Source organism: Lycorma delicatula, chromosome 1, assembly GCF_047948215.1.
Source record: "Lycorma delicatula isolate Av1 chromosome 1, ASM4794821v1, whole genome shotgun sequence".
Lineage (NCBI taxonomy): Eukaryota > Metazoa > Arthropoda > Insecta > Hemiptera > Fulgoridae > Lycorma > Lycorma delicatula.
The window spans coordinates 6,640,894-6,662,025 of NC_134455.1; the positions used below are offsets into that span (position 1 = coordinate 6,640,894).

At 31.7% G+C, this 21,132-nt stretch overlaps 1 long non-coding RNA gene across 2 annotated transcripts in view; it reads left to right on the forward strand.

Moving 5' to 3' along the window:
- LOC142318026 (uncharacterized) overlaps nucleotides 1-21,132 on the forward strand; it is a 314,434-nt gene that overhangs the window by 144,660 nt on the left and 148,642 nt on the right. For both annotated transcript variants that reach the window (XR_012754779.1, XR_012754778.1), the window contains exon 4: nucleotides 11,024-11,080. This is a non-coding gene — a long non-coding RNA (uncharacterized LOC142318026). The remainder of the gene's footprint in view (nucleotides 1-11,023; nucleotides 11,081-21,132) is intronic.

The window sequence follows — 21,132 nt, forward strand, 5'->3', positions numbered from 1 at the left end:
CCGCGAGGAACAGATCGGATTAAAACTGAAAACCGACTGATCATAATCAAGTACAAGAGATGATTCATGTGTTTCATATGATATTTATGCGACATATTTTTAAGATCGATATTCTTAAATAATAGAATGCTATTTTCTACAAACCTATATTATTAGTGTAGCGGAAAGTAGGTAAATGTAAATGAAAAAAAGTTATTTCTAACCGGTAAAACAATACAAAAAAAGGGTTTATTTGCATATTTTGCTATAATATGTTCTATATTAACAGAATTCTCGATAAAGGAATTTCGCTTGAATTTTTTTGTTTATTTCCATAAGATATATAAAATCTTTTAAGTGTTTTATATTTTTTTAATTCTTTTATTAAACTGTTAGGTACTATACGACTGGAAGCTCCAAAAATTAAAATAAATCTGGTTTTATGATGTTTGGTGCGTATGAGTTTCGGTGTACACACCTTTGGCATATGTATTGCTTTAAATCGCTTGAACGTTTCAATTTAATACTTTTCTTTTTATAGCTAAATGTATGAGATTTACAACATCGGATGAAGGTTTTAGGAAATATTGAGTCTGTGCTGTACACTGAATACGTTTATTATTTATGAAAATTTTATTTGCAATCTTTTTTTTTTATAAAATAATTCTATTGGAAAATTGATTAGTTTTATAAATCAGTTGGTTTAAAAATTATCGCAGCTTCAGCTCTTTACTAAGGTACTCCTAATATTAAAAATAGTTAAGGTTTCAGAGATTTTAAAAGAAATTTCGATTTTTGTGGTATTATGATAAGAAATGAAAGTTGTAATTTTTAGGTCACTGAATACGCTAATAATTTTTAGGTCACTGAATACGCTAAAATTCTTGTAGAAATAACCATATGACATTACGCTAAATTTTGAAGAGTTTAACGGTGGATGGGACGGTGGTAAGGGCTGTGTTTGAAACATAAATGCCAGTCTAGTATGCATATATGGGTGATGTGAATAAAAATCAGTAATTACTTTCCTTGATTGTTTTTTAATAAATTTTTATAAATCAGTTGGCTTAAAAATTAGCGCAATTTCAACTCTTTACCAAGGTACTCTATCATAAGCTGTCATAAAATGGAATGGAATGGAATGCAAAGTTAGCGGGAGTTTATAGATTTTCCCTTCGGATCGCAGAACCTGGACAGAGTCCCTTGCTGCTGGATGATTCAAATCGGGCGTGTTTTTAAAAGTTTATTTTTTGTGACGGGTCTAATTTTTCAAGTTTTGTCTTATTTAATATTTAGTATTTTTAAGGACGGATTTAGTTGCATTCCAATCCGTTGTTAAACCAGCGTTATCGAACCCATTTTATGGGCCGACCACGGAAGGCTTATGCAACCTGTCCTCCCGACGTAATTCCCCTTTACACCGTCCACTGAAGTCCTTTCGGTACTAACGCTTCATATGCTAGCAGGAATACGCCACAACGGGGCACTAACTATATGGAGGGAGGAGGGAGCAATGCGCCCCCTTTTCCGGAGGAGTCGCAATTGCTGATTTATGTTAATTTATATGTAAGTTTTAAAGGAAGGGTTGTGTAGAAGCTCTTCATCCACTTCTGTTATAGCTGCCTTTCAGGACGCATCTCTGCTGGGCTAGAGGGTCTTCCTTCTTCTTCTTCTTCTTCCGATGACCTCTTCATTCTTCTTTGGCCTGCACTTTTCGAGAATCGGTAGTAACCGAAGTTACATACCATTAACCTTAGTATTCCCGAGGCCCCGAAGGGCTGAACGGGGGAAAGTGCAGGTTTCTTCCTTCTTCCATGCTGGGCAGGTGACTGCTGGGCTCGTTCCCTCATTCTTCTTTCTTGAAAAGAAAGGGAATATGGAACTTACAATTTGGTGGTACCTATTCGCGATGGCGGTTTTGGGGCGGCGATTGCCTTTTCAGAAGCAAACAGTAGTTCTTTATTCCACATAATATTAATCTCCAGACACACGTGTGTCCGGGAAGGGGTTGGGGGGACCGCGTGGCCGCAGTGAAGAAACCATTTGTTTATTGTGGTGGCTGTGTGTCATACAATGAAGTTAAGAAAGCTTAAATTAAAACATTATAAATCCTATTTAAATAATATATTATGGGTTTTTGTTATTTTTTTTATCCAGATGACGAACAAAAACAGAAGTTCAAAAATATTCAGAAAAATTTATAAAACTAGGTTTTAGGAAACGAATTTTTCCATTACTAATGATGTAAAACTGTTGCCGTTTTGATAAAGTCTCATTTAAAGAAGAATAATTGTAAAGTAAGCCAACAGGTTGAGACGGTCAGAAGTAAAATGTTAATAAACTATTAATTTATTCTTCAATTTACAAGTTTCAAATATTTTTCATGAGAATATGATATGATAGATATTTTTAACGGTTACATAAAACGCCATTCTTGACAGGTATTCAAATCTAGAACCTTATGGATAAAAGCCAAAAGCGCTATTATTTGGTGATGTTAATTAATGCACCAAATTTTTATTATTTTTCTTTTTTAAGAGTACTTTATAAATGTATTAAAACAATTAATTTTTTCGGTAAATAACTTTTATACATATATTTTTTTCGTTTGTTTTTTAATAATTCTATAATAAACTTATTCCAGTGGGCTGTAATTAATCGTAGTAAATATAAAAAGTTTCTAACTTTATCGAATGTTAATCATTTTTATTTCGTCATTCTTTTTATTTTTACCGTACCGTAAATATTTTTAACGTTTTTTTTTTCTAATCTAACTGATTTTATTTTCTCTATCGTTATTGTTTTTATATAGTTTTGCTGCATTAAGTTGCTAATTTGCTTTTGTCAGTTTGGTGTCACTGTCCATTTAGTTTAGAAAGTTTTTTGGGGTTTTTTTTATGTATGGTGTAATGTTAGTGGAATATGAAATGATTCTTAGTAATTTGGATTTATTCTGGTTTTGGGGACAAAGTTCATTTTGCCGAGTAAGAAGGGTGCGCAACCATTCATAAAAGGAACATAAACCCTCACTCTGGACTACTTTAATTTCCACAAGAGCAGGCAATTTGTATTCGAGGCGTGCCGATCGATAAGGTGTTTAATTTCCTCATCCTACTTACCTCTATAACCCTCATTCGTTCTCTTCCTTTCACTCTCCCATTCACTTACTCACTCAAACGCGCTCGCTTCGTCCTCTGTATCCCTTCCTCTTTTCAACACTGAGCACGGTACTGGTTTGTGAATCCTGACACCTGTTCTAATCTATATATATAGATATATATATATATATATATATATATATATATATATATATGTGTGTGTGTATATATAGTTTGTATTTTTGGAAGTTTTATATTATGAAGTTTCTATTCCGGAGTTTGGAAAGCCACTATAACAATAAAGATGCATTCAAAGATGTCTGTTCAATGTAAATCTCGTAGCACGTGTTAGGAAATATACAAATCGAGCATTTTTACTATTTGTTCTACATTTCTATGAACTGCGTTTATTTACGCTCTCCCGCAGTGACTCGTATCGGGTCCTATCGTGAACCGTTTTTAAGTCTTTACCATAAAAATTCGTACTTAGCGTATTTGTGAGCCCATACTTAATGAAGAAAATGTAGTTTTAAAAGTAATTTTACATACCTTTTCTAATACTGATTTCACATTTAACATCGGCGATAGTTTTCGTAGATTTTCTAAGTCATCTCTTCACCGTTTTGACGCACTCGCTTAAGTTCAGAATCTCACGTTCCTGATAAAACGCACTACATTAATAACCTCAACTGTAATTCATACACATTCTCTGTATGAACACCACAACTGTAGTTCTGTAACGCTTTCATTAGAGATCACATATATCTAATGGAGATGGTTATCTCCATAAGGTGCGAAGAAGGAATGAACCCGCGTGCATGTACTGCGAACAGGACGATGATTCTGAGCATACGTTTTTAGTATGTAATAAATGGATTAGACTAAGACACGACGCGGGTATTCATGGAAAAACGCCGAAGGAGACCATGGATTTCATGCTCAGCAGTAAGGAGAACTGGAGGAAGGTCGCTGTTTATATAAAGACAGTACTAAAACAGAAGAATGAAGATGAAAGAAGTACGGGTTTCTAGTATGTTAGGTTAGGTGGACAGCCTCAACGGTGAGAGCCAGCATGCTTAGGTGTGGTGGTTTCAATGATCCGCTGAGGACTCCTTGGGGTGTGCTGTAGAGACAAGAGAGTATTATGAAAGATCCGGGGGTCACATCACGACTTGTAGGTATGATGTGGTTCCATAGAGGACATAATAGAGAATAAAAAATCTCAAAAGAGCCACCGGTAAGCCTGACCTGCCATGCCGGTATATAGCCGGTAGGCGGGCAGGGCCTATTAGAGTAACGGACACTCCCCTGGGTGGTGTAATACCATCAAGTCGGTCCGGCCCAGGGGAGTAGAGAAGAAAAAAAAAGAAGATATCACATATATTGCCATCAAACTGTTATTAATAGTTTTAATATAAATTTAGTAAACTGGCTATCAATTCATAAACTGGTGTTGGAATGAACTTAGCCTGCCAGGATTCTGGTGGAAATAATAATTCGACTTAATAATAACTCGTCATAACTCGACTTCACATATCTATTGATTATAGTATTTTTAGAAGCAAAACAAAACAGTACAATAATCAGAAAACGATGAATAAAATCTTTTGAAAAGTAGCGTTGTAGAAGTGTTCAAAATTAGTAGAAGGGTTGATTTATTTCAAAATAAAATACTCTGAAACGAAGTAGAGAATAAGAAGCATTTGCTAATTTTTTACTGAAAGCAAAATTACGTGTGCGTGATTTAGTCGGACACCTAGAATTATATGTATACGTATGTATTTATATGTACATATATTTTGGAGAACTCTTTCAGATAATTAAGTTTTGAAAAAGTTTCGTAATTTCACACCTCCTGTAAACTATAACCTACTATTAAATGGTAATGGTTTATTTTTTAAAGAGGTTACAGAATAATATATACTAATAATATAACTTACAATAATATAACTTACAGAATAATAATATAACTTACAGAATAATATATATTCTGAATAATTTTTTCCTCCAAAATTGTACGGCCTGGTTTGTTTTTTGGGCTGAATGATGATAGATTTATGAACACTGAACTGGAGTGAAGAAGGATGTATTATTTAAATCGGAAAGTATTTATTAGAAAATGGAAAAATTAATTTTTTATTTTATTGTTTGTACAAAATCATGTTTTTAAGGTAATTTACCGATCAATCGCGTAAACTTTTTAGTTTGTTAACAGACAAACAGGAGGATATTATTTGTACCTTGTTATAAAAAATAAAGAGATGATTAAAATTTTTCTAGATGCGACTGTACAAGGATATTACGTTCAAAAAATTATCCGTTAGTCTGACCAAGGAGCAGCACTGGTTGGTTATGTTAACTATTACGAAAGGAAGATAGTATTAAAAAAAAACCAACAATTTTTTTACAAGTGTATGATTCCGTTGTCATCTTAATTATTGTTTTACACAACAAACTATACAATAAGAAATAGTTATTTTCCATGTAAAATTTAGTTCGTATGCCTTATCGGTGTGTTATTTCTTTCTGTTCAGTTGAATATATGATTAATTCATCTCCTAAGGTCGAAGCTGGCGTGAAAATATGGAACTGAAACTTTATACGTATGAAAAATACGTTGAAAAACTTACGAAAAAATGTAGTCTTACCGGAATTCGAACCCGGAACTTTTCGGATGAAAGGTAGAAATTTTATGATTCCCCAACTATTATTTATTTTATTATAGCAACAGTGTATTTATACTTAAGATGAGGGATTTTAATACAGTAATTAGGGTTTTTTAAATTCGTATGAATCAAATATTGCATTATTTACGCTAATTCAGAGCGTTCTTAAATAACAATAATATTGCGGGATAAATAAATTGTTGAAAGACGTTAGTTGGAATGTAGATTTTGTAGTTGTCTGTTAGGTATGAGAAGATATATCGTTGCCAAATAGATATGTTTAGTTCTATCTCAGTCGATTTGTCTGTTGACTGTGTGATGTAGTAAAATTATCAAAGATTTTTGTGTACATATAATTTCCCCGTCCATTTTCAAAAATGTATTTTAATACTATCGCTATTTTAATAACATAGTACTTTAATACTTTTGTTATTTAAGAACCTAAAATATAGTAAAATTTTGAAGCTGCTCTCAAGATAGGGCAAAGTTGAGGAGTTAGAAAGTAATAAAAATAAAAATGAATTACATAAATTGCTTTTAAAGTCTATTTTATATATAACTTAGGTAAATTACAAAAGCAGAACTTAACTGAAATACTCGACGTTGTTAAACGTGCTGTATAAAAAAAAAGAAATCTTTTAAATCAATCGTGTAGAACACACAAACGAACCGGAACACCAATCGGCCTTGGGTTGTAAAATAGGCCTATTATAATGTTTTGTTTCTTGCGGCCGACTTTGCTTCCATTACTTAGTTTTAATAACTACACTATTTTGCTTTTCTTTCAGTGTGATTCGGTTCTAACACTTTGATTTCCAGTTTTGTATATAAAATTTAATCCTTTCTATATTTATTTATTTATTTATTTAAACGGTGTTTTTTCAACTGGTGATTTATTTATAAAATTAAAAGTAAATGTTTATCTTACAACCAGAAGGTTCTTGATTCCGATCTTGGTCAGATGTCAAATGTTTTACGAAGTATTAAATTCACTTCCGTAATGTAAACGTTCACAATAATTTTGAAATGTTTCTACGTAAATAAATGTTTTTTCCCCGCTGTTTTCGTCGACTACTACAATTCATTTTGTAAAATATGAGACACAGTTATAAAATAGTAATAAATGTAGTTTGATATTTTAAATTCCGATTTTTTTTGTGAGATATTTTGTATACTGCAGTTCTACCGGTCGGGTTAAGATAGAAAATATAATTAATTTAAATTTATTTTTTTTTAGTCTGGTTTGTTTATTCCTAATTTTTCTCGTAATTCATCCAGAAAATGCTCTTTTTACTGTATTTTAAAATCCAGCTTTTTCTTTTTCTTTACTCTTTTGTAAAGTTAATTTCACTACAGCTTCTCCTTTTTTTTCGAAATGAGATTACTTTTGAAATCTTTTATATTTTTCTACCGTGGATTCTTCAAGTTTTCTGCTGAATAAGTCGTACTTTAAAAAACTTTTCTTGCTTCATTAACATCTGAATACTGTGCCGGCTTGCTTCTTTAAAAAGAATTTCTTAAAGACTTTCTTGCTGTAAAGAAAGAATTGAGTACTCGAAATCGGGTGTAACAAAACATACTAATTTAAACCACATTATATTTATGTTAATGAATAATTTTTAAATATATATATATATATATAAAACCAACTACTTCATGTTTTGTCATTCTTTTCATCCTGTACTATTCGTTGTGTTATTAATTATAATAACAATCATATTTTTTGACATTTTTTTTGTTATTGTTAAACGTAAGACATGTAAATAATTATTCTTCGAAACAATGTCCTTTTTCTAGTCAGCATAATCATCAATCAGGTTAAAATAATAATAATAGAATAATATTTATTCATTTTGATAATTGATATTTATATAAACACGTTAAAAAAATGTGTAACAATAAATTGTTTTTTTTTTGTCTTCAGTCATTTGACTGGTTTGATGCAGCTCTCCAAGATTCCCTATCTAGTGCTAGTCGTTTCATTTCAGTATACCCTATACATCCTACATCCCTAACAATTTGTTTTACATATTGCAAACGTGGCCTGCCTACACAATATTTCCCTTCTACCTGTCCTTCCAATATTAAAGCGACTATTCCAGGATGCCTTAGTATGTGGCGTATAAGTCTGTCTCTTCTTTTAACTATATTTTTCCAAATGCTTCTTTCTTCATCTATTTGCCGCAATACCTCTTCATTTGTCACTTTATCCATCTATCTGATTTTTAACATTCTCCTATAGCACCACATTTCAAAAGCTTCTAATCTTTTCTTCTCAGATACTCCGATTGTCCAAGTTTCACTTCCATGTAAAGCGACGCTCCAAACATACACTTTCAAAAATCTTTTCCTGACATTTAAATTAATTTTTGATGTAAACAAATTTATTTCTTACTGAAGGCTCGTTTAGCTTGTACTATTCGGCATTTTATATCGCTCCTGTTTCGTCCATCTTTAGTAATTCTACTTTCCAAATAACAAAATTCTTCTACCTCCACAATCTTTTCTCCGCCTATTTTCACATCCAGTGGTCCATCTTTGTTATTTCTACTACATTTCAATACTTTATCGAATGCCTTTTCTAGGTCTATAAACGCCAAGTATGTCGGTTTGTTTTTCTTTAATCCCTTCTACTATTAATCTGAGGCCTAAAATTGCTTCCCTTGTCCCTATACTTTTCCTGAAACCAAATCGGTCTTCTCCTAACACTTCCTCCACTCTCCTCTCAATTCTTCTGTATAGAATTCTAGTTAAGTTTTTTGATGCATGACTAGTTAAACTAATTGTTCTGTATTCTTCACATTTATCTGCCCCTGCTTTCTTTGGTATCATTACTGTAACACTTTTTTTGAAGTCTGACGGAAATTCCCCTTTTTCATAAATATTACACACCAGTTTTTATAATCTATCAATCGCTTCCTTACCTGCACTGCGCAGTAATTCTATAGGTATTCCGTCACAGGTTTACACAGGTAAACACAGGTTTAAGAGGTTTAAAATATTAGAAATTATCAAAATTATCAAAAGTAGAAATAACAAAGATGGACCTTGTTATTTCTACTACATTTCATTACTTTTGTTTTGTTCTTGTTTGTTTTCATGCGATAGTTCTTGCGTAGGACTTCATCTATGCCGTTCATTGTTTCTTCTAAATCCTTTTTACTCTCGGCTAGAATTACTATATCATCAGCAAATCGTAGCATCTTTATCTTTTCACCTTGTACTGTTACTCCGAATTCTAAATTGTTCTTTAACATCATTGACTGCTAGTTCAATGTAAAGATTAAAAAGTAACGGTGATAGGGATCATCCTTGTCGGACTCCCTTTCTTATTAAGGCTTCTTTCTTATGTTCTTCAACTATTACTGTTGCTGTTTGGTTCTTGTACATGTTAGCAATTGTTCTTCTATCTCTGTATTTGAACCCTAGTTTTTTAAAAATGCTGAACATTTTATTCCAATCTACGTTATCGATTGCCTTTTCTAGGTCTATAAACGCCAAGTATGTTTGTTTGTTTTTCTTTAATCTTCCTTCTACTATTAATCTGAGGCCTAAAATTGCTTCCCTTGTCCCTATACTTTTCCTGAAACCAAATTGGTCTTCTCCTAACACTTCTAATTGTATAAATTAGATATACTAATTTATACAATATAAATTGTATAAATTAGTTTAAATCACTGTAATTAAATTTTATAAAAGAAAAGTGAATAGATTTTTATAAGATCGGTTTATATGCAATCAGTTTAATTTCCGTTATGCGCTTGTGTATGTATTTTATGAAACAAATTTTAGATTTCACGTCTGGTAAAGTAATTAATTTTAAAATCATTCTTAATATTTGTTTTCTTTATTCTCAAAACTAAAATGAAAAGATAAATTGTGAATATAGATTGTTGTATGTTAGATAATGGTTCTATTAAAAAGGTTCTTTTTAAAAAGTTTTAACAATAATATTACAATAAAATTTCAGCACAATTCACTCCCAACCCCAAAAAAAAATTCTTAGGTAACATTTTTTTAACGGTTGTACATTTTTTCAGACGATTTTTTAGTTTCTTCCATTTATCATAAATCTAGAAAAATCAAAAAGTTCTCTTGGAGATAAGGAGCAGAAAAAATACCGATTTTTTTTAATTCTTACAACTTCTTTGTTTTATTTAAACATATAATGATAATTTTACTATAAAACACGATGATAAATTACCCCCACCCCAAAACACAAATCTTAGGTAACTTTTTTCATGTATAATTATTTTTCCACTCCATCTGTATAAAAATAAATAACCAATGCCAGGAAATTATAACAAATTGTTGTTTGAGTTTTTTTTATAGAAATTATACTCAAAGTATAGTACAGGGTATCCCATATAAAACGCACGTACATTCGGTCAAGAGGGTAAACCGACACCCAACACTTTTACTAAGAATTTTATTCCAATTACTGAACATTTTCGTAATTGCCCTCTAAATATTACATAATTATGTTATTAATATTTAGAAACTACATGTGTATGTAAACTGGTAAAGTTATGCGACCCTCCTGTTATCATAAGATATGTATTATCATTTTTTTAATGAAGAATCATGTTCATTGTTAACGTTAATACTTGTATTTCAAAATTAAAATCGATATTTTTTATTTATCATTTTTGAATTATTTAACTGAAAAGTTATTTTACGAGTAGCAGGTGCTTACATTGATCATTGTGAAATAATTTCCTAAAACTGTAATGTTAGTTTACGGTGTTTTTTTTTTCGTAAACCTCAGTAGTTTTCTGTTTCCCCCGTTCCTTTTACATTATATTGCCTCTACATATTTCGACATAGTTATTATTTTTTTATAATTTCATTCTCTAATATTTCGTTAGCCTCTTTGAAAAAAAACATAATTCCAGTTTTTATTTTTACTAATAATTTTTTTTTTTAAATAAGAGTATTCAAAAAGTGACGCAACCTAATGGAAGAATGTTTCCTTTCTTTAGCTGGTTTAATTGAGGAAAAATGAGTTACGCAATACAGAGGAGAATATTGATTATCTCCCTATATATTAGTCGGCGAATTCATTACAAGTACGAGCGTTTTCTTCATCATATTCTTCACAAAGATTTGATGGTTAAGTTTTTATGTTATAGTTGGTGATATTTTTACGATTGGAAATTGAATTTCAAGTAAGATTCTGTTCTTAACATTTCATTTGTCATTATTTTAATGGTACTTCCGTATACTTTTAAATTTTGTATTGATGTTACCATTTGGCTAAATTTTCATTTTACTTTCTAGGGGTCCAGTCGCACTTGCCAGCAGATTTTGATTGATTGATTAATATTGCCGTATTAGGTAAGTAAAGTAAACATTTATTTTTAAATAACTTAATTCAAAAATTGAATTTTTTAAATTATAAGAAATCGTTTTCCAGACTTATTTGTTTGTCGTGCCAAATTAAATCGAATACTTAGCATTATGTAATACGTTTGATTACATATCACATTGTAATTGGATACCACCGTACTACTGTGTATGGTGATTCAGTTAGCGCATTAAAAGATCTAACCGACTTATTTGCTAATTCAGTAATTTCTACCGTACATGGGTCTATATTATTGCCGTTACGATATTCACATCAGTTTCTGTCTGATTCCTAGCCGAACAGAAATCCCGTGACGATTTAAGGAAGCCTGAGCTCAATTTACATTCTCATTACATTTGATCGATTCTGATTTTACGTATCTTATTTTACGTCGAAGATAAGTAGTTTTACATTAAAGGTATTGTAGTGCCATCGGATTATCTGAAACTATGTTAAGGCAATCTATTATTCCGACCGACCGCTCGCTTATTCTCGTTAATCTGATTTAATTATTACTCATCACTTGGTCCAGTTACTCGTCATTACTTTTATATTTATAAAATACTAGCTGTTCCCGCCACCCTTCGCTGTGGCACATTGTGGTTGCATGGACGATAAATGAGAAACAAAACCAAAGGATACGTTTTATAGAAGTTTAATTTTGCAATACTTGTGGATATACAATATTTTTGGTTTTTCCACTGTCTGCGTAGATATAAAGGCTATCTGGTTGGCCGACTTGGGAACACGCAACATACAGTTGTCCATGTGAGAAGCAATCCGCATCTAAATCTAAACCTCACAGTTCTAAAGATTGACCTTGAGCTTTATTGATTGTGATTGCAAATGCCAACCGTATTGGGAATTGCAATCTGCAATCGATATTCTGCGAGGCATTATTTTGGTTTTCACTGAAATAGAAATATGGCTCTTATGGCTCTCACAGCTTTAGGTTGAAACCCATTACAGAAAGGACAAAAAGTTTAATAACGAATATTTTCATTTTGAAAAGGCCAAAACAATTTATTTAAACTTTTTTCACATATCTCTCATGGATCTCATACCTGCAGCTCGACAACAATGAGACACAGGACAGACAGTATTGACAAGTGGCTGAAAATTAATAATATTAACTAAATACATAAATTTAAATAAATAAGTAAAATATTAGTTAAATAAAATAGTTAAATAATAATTATAAAAAATTAATATTTTTTATGACCATCTCTCATATAAAACATAACCTCTACTTACGATTTGGTAAAAGGCGCAGCTCAATCACGACATGATCACACAAAAGTACCTCGATTAAAGTGAATATTTAATTCAGACAAAAGCGAATATTTAACCTAACAAAGAAATTTGTTACTTAATCAGTTGTGATTTTGTTTACATTGGCAACGGCCATCTTGCATTGATCTGATTGTTTTTCCTTTGTTTACATTTCCATCTGATTTATTAGCCTCTTATTTATTAAAAAACTGTACAAATTAAAAATAAATAGATAGATTTATTAAAAATATATGAAAACAATCTTTGATGCGGGTTATATATCTTGCTAAAATTTAAGCTCAATCGGTGCAGAACATTTTGAGTTTTTGAAGCTGTACACAAACGAACTTAATATTTTTCTATATATAGATTATAAAATCCTTTATAATTATCTATATTTTCAAAGATAATAAATTAGATCAATAAACCAGCGTTTTTTCACGTCAGTCGGAAAACGTTTAACCTTCACCAATTGTTTGTTAGTAGCATTATACAGATACAGACAGTTACTGAAGGATTTAAAATGTGTTTGATTCAAGACGAAAAAACGCCATTTTATTTTTATAATTTAATCGATTAAAATTGCATGTTATTTTCATTACTGTATAATTTTCAGTTTAACCAGAGCAAAGTAGTTAGTTGTGTCTAATTTAAATAGAAGAGGCTAAGAGAGCTGTTGACCCTTCCTCGACTCAACGTACCCTGATAAAAACTGTAGTTACAACGAGATGACGTACTTTTAACCATTTATGCTTTGAATTCAACAGCTTAAAACAAAGCTTTTTCATGTCATCTATTGGTCCTCTTAGTGAACTTCCTAGATAACTGCTGCATAACGGTTCGCATCACTTATGATATCCGCGTATTGGGTTATACGGCACGTATTAATAAAGCTTATTATTTAATAAATTATTTTTCATACATTAGAATCTAATACACTATCTATACAGAAACAAGTTAAGGTAAACCGAATATATTTGTTATTTCCAAGTTATAATTTAATACTGTTTAACTGAAATTTGGGTAGTCGCCGACGATTCGTATAGTAGTAGTTATTTTCTTCGCCTCCACCAAAACTTGCTTCACTTCGTGATATTCTTCACGAGTTATTAAATCTTTTTTACATACATAGTAAAATCGTTATTGTTGTCAAGCATCAGTCTGTTGGTGCTATTAGAAAAACATATATACTTCCTTAAACAACTTCATTATTTTTTTTTTTTACTTTTATTATAATTAACAAAATGTTATCGTAGGATAGTCCGCTGAAATATGTTTAAAAATACAAGTAATGCTGTGATGAAGAAAATGAATCGCTTATAACTTATATGAGAACACGATTGCACTTCAAGGTTTAATTAAACTGCTTTATTAAAAAGGAAGTAAATTAATACGATTCTATCTTTGAACGTGCTTTATGTTAGTTAGTTAATTAACTAATTCCATTTATGATTAGTTTAATGTAATCCAGAAAACTTAGCTTAGATTAAATGGCCTTTATTGCCGATGTTAAACTTAAATTAATTTGTGACTTTTGTAGACATTGTTCTATTACTATTACTGCACTTAACTAAAGTTGAAACGGGAAATTGTTGGCTTAACTGAGTGTTGACGGATCAAGCCCTAAAGTTCATTTGCTTTGGTGAGTAAGTAAGTAAGTAAGTAAGTAGGTAACTGTGTATGTACAAACAGAATTTAATTCTAGCTGCTACCTATCTACGTCAGCAACGTTAAAGTTTATCCTAAGTTTTATGTTTTCAACATTACTGTGTGTTGTTGATTTAACTAAGAAACGCGAGACAAATTGTGGGATGATTAGATAAGCTTATAGTTAAATTTTATAATAATCAAAACATTCGTTTTATTAGTTGTTGGGTAAAATTCTATTTTATCTCTTAATAATAGTATTTATTAAAAAAATATTTTTAGATTTATTTAAATTATTGAATACTTTGTAGATTTTGCGTTAAAACTATTATTTTGGTGTGTTATAATCTGAGTCTGTTAATTTGTTATTCGTCCAGTTTTTAAGAATTACATGGGTTTTGACGAAAGATAAAAATAAATTTTCATTTTAGTTCTAATTGAACGCTGTAAAATCTTAAATATTCTTAGGATCTAACTTCCTTTTAGTTTTTTTCCTTATTCATCCAGGTTGCATTCTACTTTAAATGTTGTTTAAAAAAAAAACTTATTGAATTAAAATCTGTAAAAAAGTTAATTAATGTTTTGAAAATTTTAACCACATATACCCAAACCAATTTTTAAAATTAATCGACAGGGTACATTTTCGCAAACAAATTAATGAAGGTGAAGGTAAGATTAAAAGTTATTTTTTATCAATCTACAATTTTTTTGTTGAAATTCCTTATTCTAAAGAACTATATGTATTTTACACACACGCGCGCGCACACACACACACATTAACATTTATTTATTTGGAATAAATTTAAAATAAATTAAAATTTCTGTTACGACAAATTAAGCCAAATTGTATAATAAAAGGTTTCTTAAAATCATTTACTTCAAAGCTTCTTCTGCGTCGTCTTTGCAATCATCTTCAGTGATCACTGAAAATTAACTTTTGACTTTCATACATTTTTATGGTATGATAAAGAGATGATAATTGTAATTTTTAGAAGGTCACTGAATACGTCAAAATTCTTGTAGAAATAACCATATGACATTACGCTAAATTTTGAAGAGTTTAACGGTGGATGGGACGGTGGTAAGGGCTGTGTTTGAAACATAAATGCCAGTCTAGTATGCATATATGGGTGTTGTAAATAAAAATCAGTAATTACACTTCTCGATTGTTTTTTAAGAAATTACTTGAGAATAAAATATCAGAAATTTGTATACTTTTATCTTATCAGGTATTTCTTTTCCTTATAAGTAATTGCTGATAACTACACACAAATACTGATCCTGCATAAGTAATTTCTTAAAAGAATGTGAATAAAAGTTACAAAATGCTTATTCTTATAAGAAATTACTTTTGATTTTTAAGATACCTCCACACCAACCTTATAATCAGTTATGGCTGTATTTATGAATTTTCGTGATAGAAAAAATTACAAAAATCGACGGTATGTTAGTCCAAGGCGTTGTAAAGAGCTACTCGGTTTTGAAGAAGTATCAGGTAATCGTTTATGTGACATTTTCTTACCGGGCGAAGTAAACGAGAAAAGGGGAGGAGCATTATCATCAAAGCAGAAAATGGAAATATTTCTTCAATATTTTGCAAACCCAGGCTTTCCGACTGAAGTGGGAGATTTTGGTGTTCACCGGACGACAGTAATAGATTATGTTTTAGACGAAATAACGTGAAAAGCAAATGACTGAGTTTCTTTCCACAAAATGCGCAAGAGATTAATGAAGGCAAATTTATATGGAGTTCTAGGTTTAAAATGACTACAAACATATAATTGGCATTCAAAAATGCGAAGAAAGAATTGCTGCTGCTTGTGGAATATGAAGAACATAGGTTCAAAAACTCAGAAGAGAAAAAAGTACATGATTCTTCAATCAACATTCCAATCGTGTTCTTTAAGCACGTCGAAAAAGGATAAACGACTTTCAAAACCTGTCAGTGGACTGGACAGGTTTGATTTAGGTGTAATTAAAAGAACAGTTCATGAATTTCATTCAAAGAAGAATGTATTACCTACTTTTAAAAAAATAAGGCAAGAACTTCAGTCATGTATTGATTTTTAAAGGCAGTGAATCAACTTTAGCTGTTATTCTGAAAGAGATAGGTTTCAAATGGCGTGAAACTGAAAATAACAGAAAACTTTTAATTGAGAAATCCGATATCAGGTGGAAGAGAATTGAATATTTGCAGGCGATGGCTAAGTATAAAAAAGCAATGCTTCATTTGTTTTTTGGATGAAACGTACGTTTTTGGTTCGCATTATTTGACAAATTCGTGGTGATGTGATAGTATTGTTGAGGGATTTCACGTGCCGATTAATAAAGGTGACCGTTTAATAGTAATTCATGCTGGAGGAGAAATCGGTTTTATTTCGAACGCATTACTAACTTTGAAAACCAGTTTGAAAGTGGGGACTACCATGAAAACATGAATACAGACAATTTCATGAAATGAGCGCGTGGAAAATTGATTCCAAATTTTCCACCAATGTCATAGTAGTTGTTGGTAACTCCCTTTTCATAATACAGGCCAAATTCTAACCCCAGAAGAAAAGATATGACCGATTAGCTGGAGAAAACTCATATTCCGTACAATTCAAAAATGCTGAAACCACAGTTATTTGAGTTAGTAAAGGTATATAAAACTAAAGTACAAAAATATCACTTGAATGAACTTTTGAAAAAAAAACATATCGTGTTCTTAGACTCCCACCGTACCATCCTGATTTGAGTCCGATCGAGATGGTATGGTCAGCCATAAAAATACATGTGGCGAGTAACAACATTTTCATTCACAAATGTTGAAAAATTAACTACGCAGAAAATTAATTCCATGAGTGAAGATGACTGGAAACCCTATTGTGAAAAAGTAAGAAATATTTTTAAAAAGTCTGAAAAACTGGAACCACTGAAAGATAAAAGTGATAGTAATTTGTTTAGCGAGGATCGTGAACTTGCTAGAAGTTTGAATTAGTTGCATGTAGAAAATTGAAGTAAATTTTTATTTATTATTAAAAATGAATAATTTGGTACAAATAAAGGTTATGAAAGAATTAATTACGTATTTTTTATAATTAGTAAAAGTAAATATGATAGTTATTACCGCGTACAATGTGATAATGAGTAATACTTCGATTTGATACGCGGAGTCGATGTTTTCAGGACGAGTAGTAATACGCAATCTGGTCGTGACGTCACAAGCTTGTACATTCGCTGAGTCTAGTATAGATAACGGTTTATTTTCTGAGTAACTATATTCTCTGTAATTACAGCGGGAATGATATTAACAAATAGAATTTGTGTTTGCGTAGTGCATTTGTTGATATACGTGAAACATGTCACCATAACAAAACTTATAGACGAACATTAGCGAATTATACACCACTACATTATGGCACTAAGTAAATTTATAATTTTTTAAATTGTAATTGTCATTGAGTAAAACTGTCCATTTAATAAACCATAAATTTTCTCCAGTATAAAATTTTGTCCGATACGACTTTAGAATAGCTGAGTTCCCTTGAAAGGATCCTAAGTAGTGGGTGGTAATTGACTCATGTCCATTGAAACGGTTTTTTCGAAAAGATTTTTTTGCCAACAAAAATAATTTTGCTGCTTCATTTCGGAAATCCTTTTCATGTCATTTAACAGGAAATATGTTTTAATTTAAAATTTATTCAAACGATACATTTTTTGTACAGGATCATACAGTCAGTTATAACTTTTACCACTATAATCTGCAAACTTAGTTAAACTTAGTAATTTGTGTCTTAAATAAGATAGATTTGTATGATGTTTAGGAAGCTCTAACCATATTTAGGCTGACCAAATTTTTGCCGTTTTCTGAACACAGTAAAAATCTCACTAAACCTGATGATTGCATTTACATCTTTTCAAAAGTTTGTTCTACTTTTATTAAGCCGTGCGTATTTTAAAAGTTATACCGCTAAAAATCAAATTCCAATTCCCACGCATTCTGCGGTTTACTGTCGTACTCGACTGTGCATATTAACATCAGAATTCCTGTGTCACAGTTCCAGGAAAACATTTACATGTTTCTTTTATTCGCAGGACAGTAGTTACTTTTCGCTCACTAACATGATCTGTAAGATTATAAGTTTATATATATATATATATATATATATATATATATATATATATATATATACAGGATGTCCAATATAAAATGCAACCCATCAATCACTCATCCATGAAATTTCAAAAGTCAAGCTTATTCCCCTACTCGTTACTGAAATGGACTCTTCCAAAATCTGAACATCGCGGCGACGATAGTAACAACAATGCAATCATAACGTTCAGTGTATCACTAGAGACAAGATGGTGTTTTCGCTAGATGAACGTGTTTTCATTGTCGAGTCGTACTTCAGTACGAAATCAGCGGTTGCAGTGCAAGATTTGTTTCGCTATAAGTACCCAGATAAACCGGCTCCTAACAAAACATCATTATTAAGGTCAATCGCAAAATTTAGAGAGACCGGTTCTGTTAATAACAAGGAACACAAAAGATCTGCGTCAGTGTTGAATACAGATACAGTCGCTGAAATCAAAGACCGATTACTCGCCTCGCCAAATAAATCGATCAGATTTGTCTGCTGAAATTAATTTGTCTAAATCAACTGTTCATCGGGCGACCAAACGATTACAATTACGACCTTATCGCATTCAAACGGTTCATCAGCTTCTTGAGCCTGACAAAGAAAAACGGCTACAATATTGTCAAAGTTTCCGTCGATTTCTACGCGAGGGAATTAATGTTATCGATTCGTTATTTTTTACAGATAAAGCACGGTTTCATTTGGATGGCTACGTAAACAGCCAAAACAGTAGAATTTGGAGCGCTAAAAATCCCCACGTTTATCACGAAAAACAATTACATCCGCAAAAGTGGTGTGCGATATCGCGGAAGAAAATAATCGGTCCTATTTTTTTCGAGTACACCATTAATGCAGAACGATATCAGGATATTTTATTTCAGTTCTTTGCACTCTTGGAAGAGGAAGACAAACACTGTTGGCTACAACATAACGGTGCGACATCGCACTACGCAGGTTCAACTTCTGATTTCGTCGAGGAATTCTTTGGTAATCTTATCGGTCGAGGCTTGTGGCCACCAATATCTCCAGATTTGACTGCGGCGGATTTTTTTCTACGGGGTTTCCTCAAAGGAAAAGCCTGCCAGCAACAAACCACGAACACTTGAACGATTGAAAGTCAATATTGAACAAGCTGTATTAAATATCCAGCCACAAACTTTGAAAAAAGTTGCAAGAAACGCTGTAAAAAGAAATGAAGCTTGTATTCAAGAAGATGGCGGCCACTTCCAACATTTACTCTAAACGTAAGGTAATGGATGGTAATAATAAAAATGACATTTACATTTACACCTGCCTTTTTATTATTTCAATACCTACCAATATAAGGTTGGGTTGCGTTTTATATGGGGCACTCTGTATATGTAGGTACATATATTGAAAATTTGTAGTGAATTGGTATGTGATGAAGTTAGAAAAAGGAAAAGTAATTGTGAACATACAGTGTCATTGAAAGAGTTCTTATTCACCTGTAAAGATAACCAATACTTTCATTTTACTTTTCTCGCATCATAGCTCCAGTGCTATGCTGCAAGAAGGAAAGTGAGTGCAATTTTTGAGTGATTACCATATCTCTCAAAAATAGTTTTGTGGCTTTTTTTTTTGCATTTTCTTGATCCAGGAACCCCAAAAACCCCAAAAAAAAGAGGCGGAAGTAACGTTTGTACATACATTTGTACATGTGTAGGCGTGTTTGAAGCTTAATAACGTTTGACTGAATAGACCGATTTTGTTGAAATTTTGTACAAAGACTAGTTTATATGTGGAAATTTGTTGATAGAATTTTGTAATCAATATATCCAGGGGATAGATAGTTTTTGGGGTCAATTTTCTCAAAATTTTATAAGCACAACTCCACTTTATATTAAGCTCAGTACATGCGTGCATGCATATATTACCAACAAAGAAAATTGCCTCAAAATTCTCCTTTTCTCCGAAAATCGAAAGGCTGTCTTTTTATTTACTGCATATTTTTCAACTGTTTTTTTTTTAAATGTCTTTCTAGGCATAGCAACAAACCAACATACCAACATACTTGGCGTTTATAGACCTAGAAAAGGCTTTCGATAACGTAGACTGGAATAAAATGTTCAGCATTTAAAAAAAATTAGGGTTCAAATACAGAGATAGAAGAACAATTGCTAACATGTACAGGAACCAAACAGCAACAATAACAATTGAAGAACATAAGAAAGAAGCACTAATAAGAAAGGGAGTCCGACAAGGATGTTCCCTATCTCCGTTACTTTTTAATCTTTACATGGAACTAGCAGTTAATGATATTAAAGAACAATTTAGATTCGGAGTAACAGTACAAGGTGAAAAGATAAAGATCTACGATTTGCTGATGATATAGTATTTCTAGCCGAGAGTAAAAAGGATTTAGAAGAAACAATGAACGGCATAGATGAAGTCCTGCGCAAGAACTATCGCATGAAAATAAACAAGAACAAAACAAAAGTAATGAAATGTAGTAGAAATAACAAAGATGTACCGCTGAATGTGAAAATAGGAGGAGAAAAGATTATGGAGGTAGAAGAATTTTGTTATTTGGGAAGTAAAATTACTAAAGATGGACGAAGCAGGAGCGATATAAAATGCCGAATAGCACAAGCTAAACGAGCCTTCAGTAAGAAATATAATTTGTTTACATCAAAAATTAATTTAAATGTCAGGAAAAGATTTTTGAAAGTGTATGTTTGGAGTGTCGCTTTATATGGAAGTGAAACTTGGACGATCGGAGTATCTGAGAAGAAAAGAATAGAAGCTTTTGAAATGTGGTGCTATAGGAGAATGTTAAAAATCAGATGGGTGGATAAAGTGACAAATGAAGAGGTATTGCGGCAAATAGATGAAGAAAGAAGCATTTGGAAAAATATAGTTAAAATAAGAGACAGACTTATAGGCCACATACTAAGGCATCCTGGAATAGTCGCTTTAATATTGGAAGGACAGGTAGAAGGGAAAAATTGTGTAGGCAGGCCACGTTTGGAGTATGTAAAACA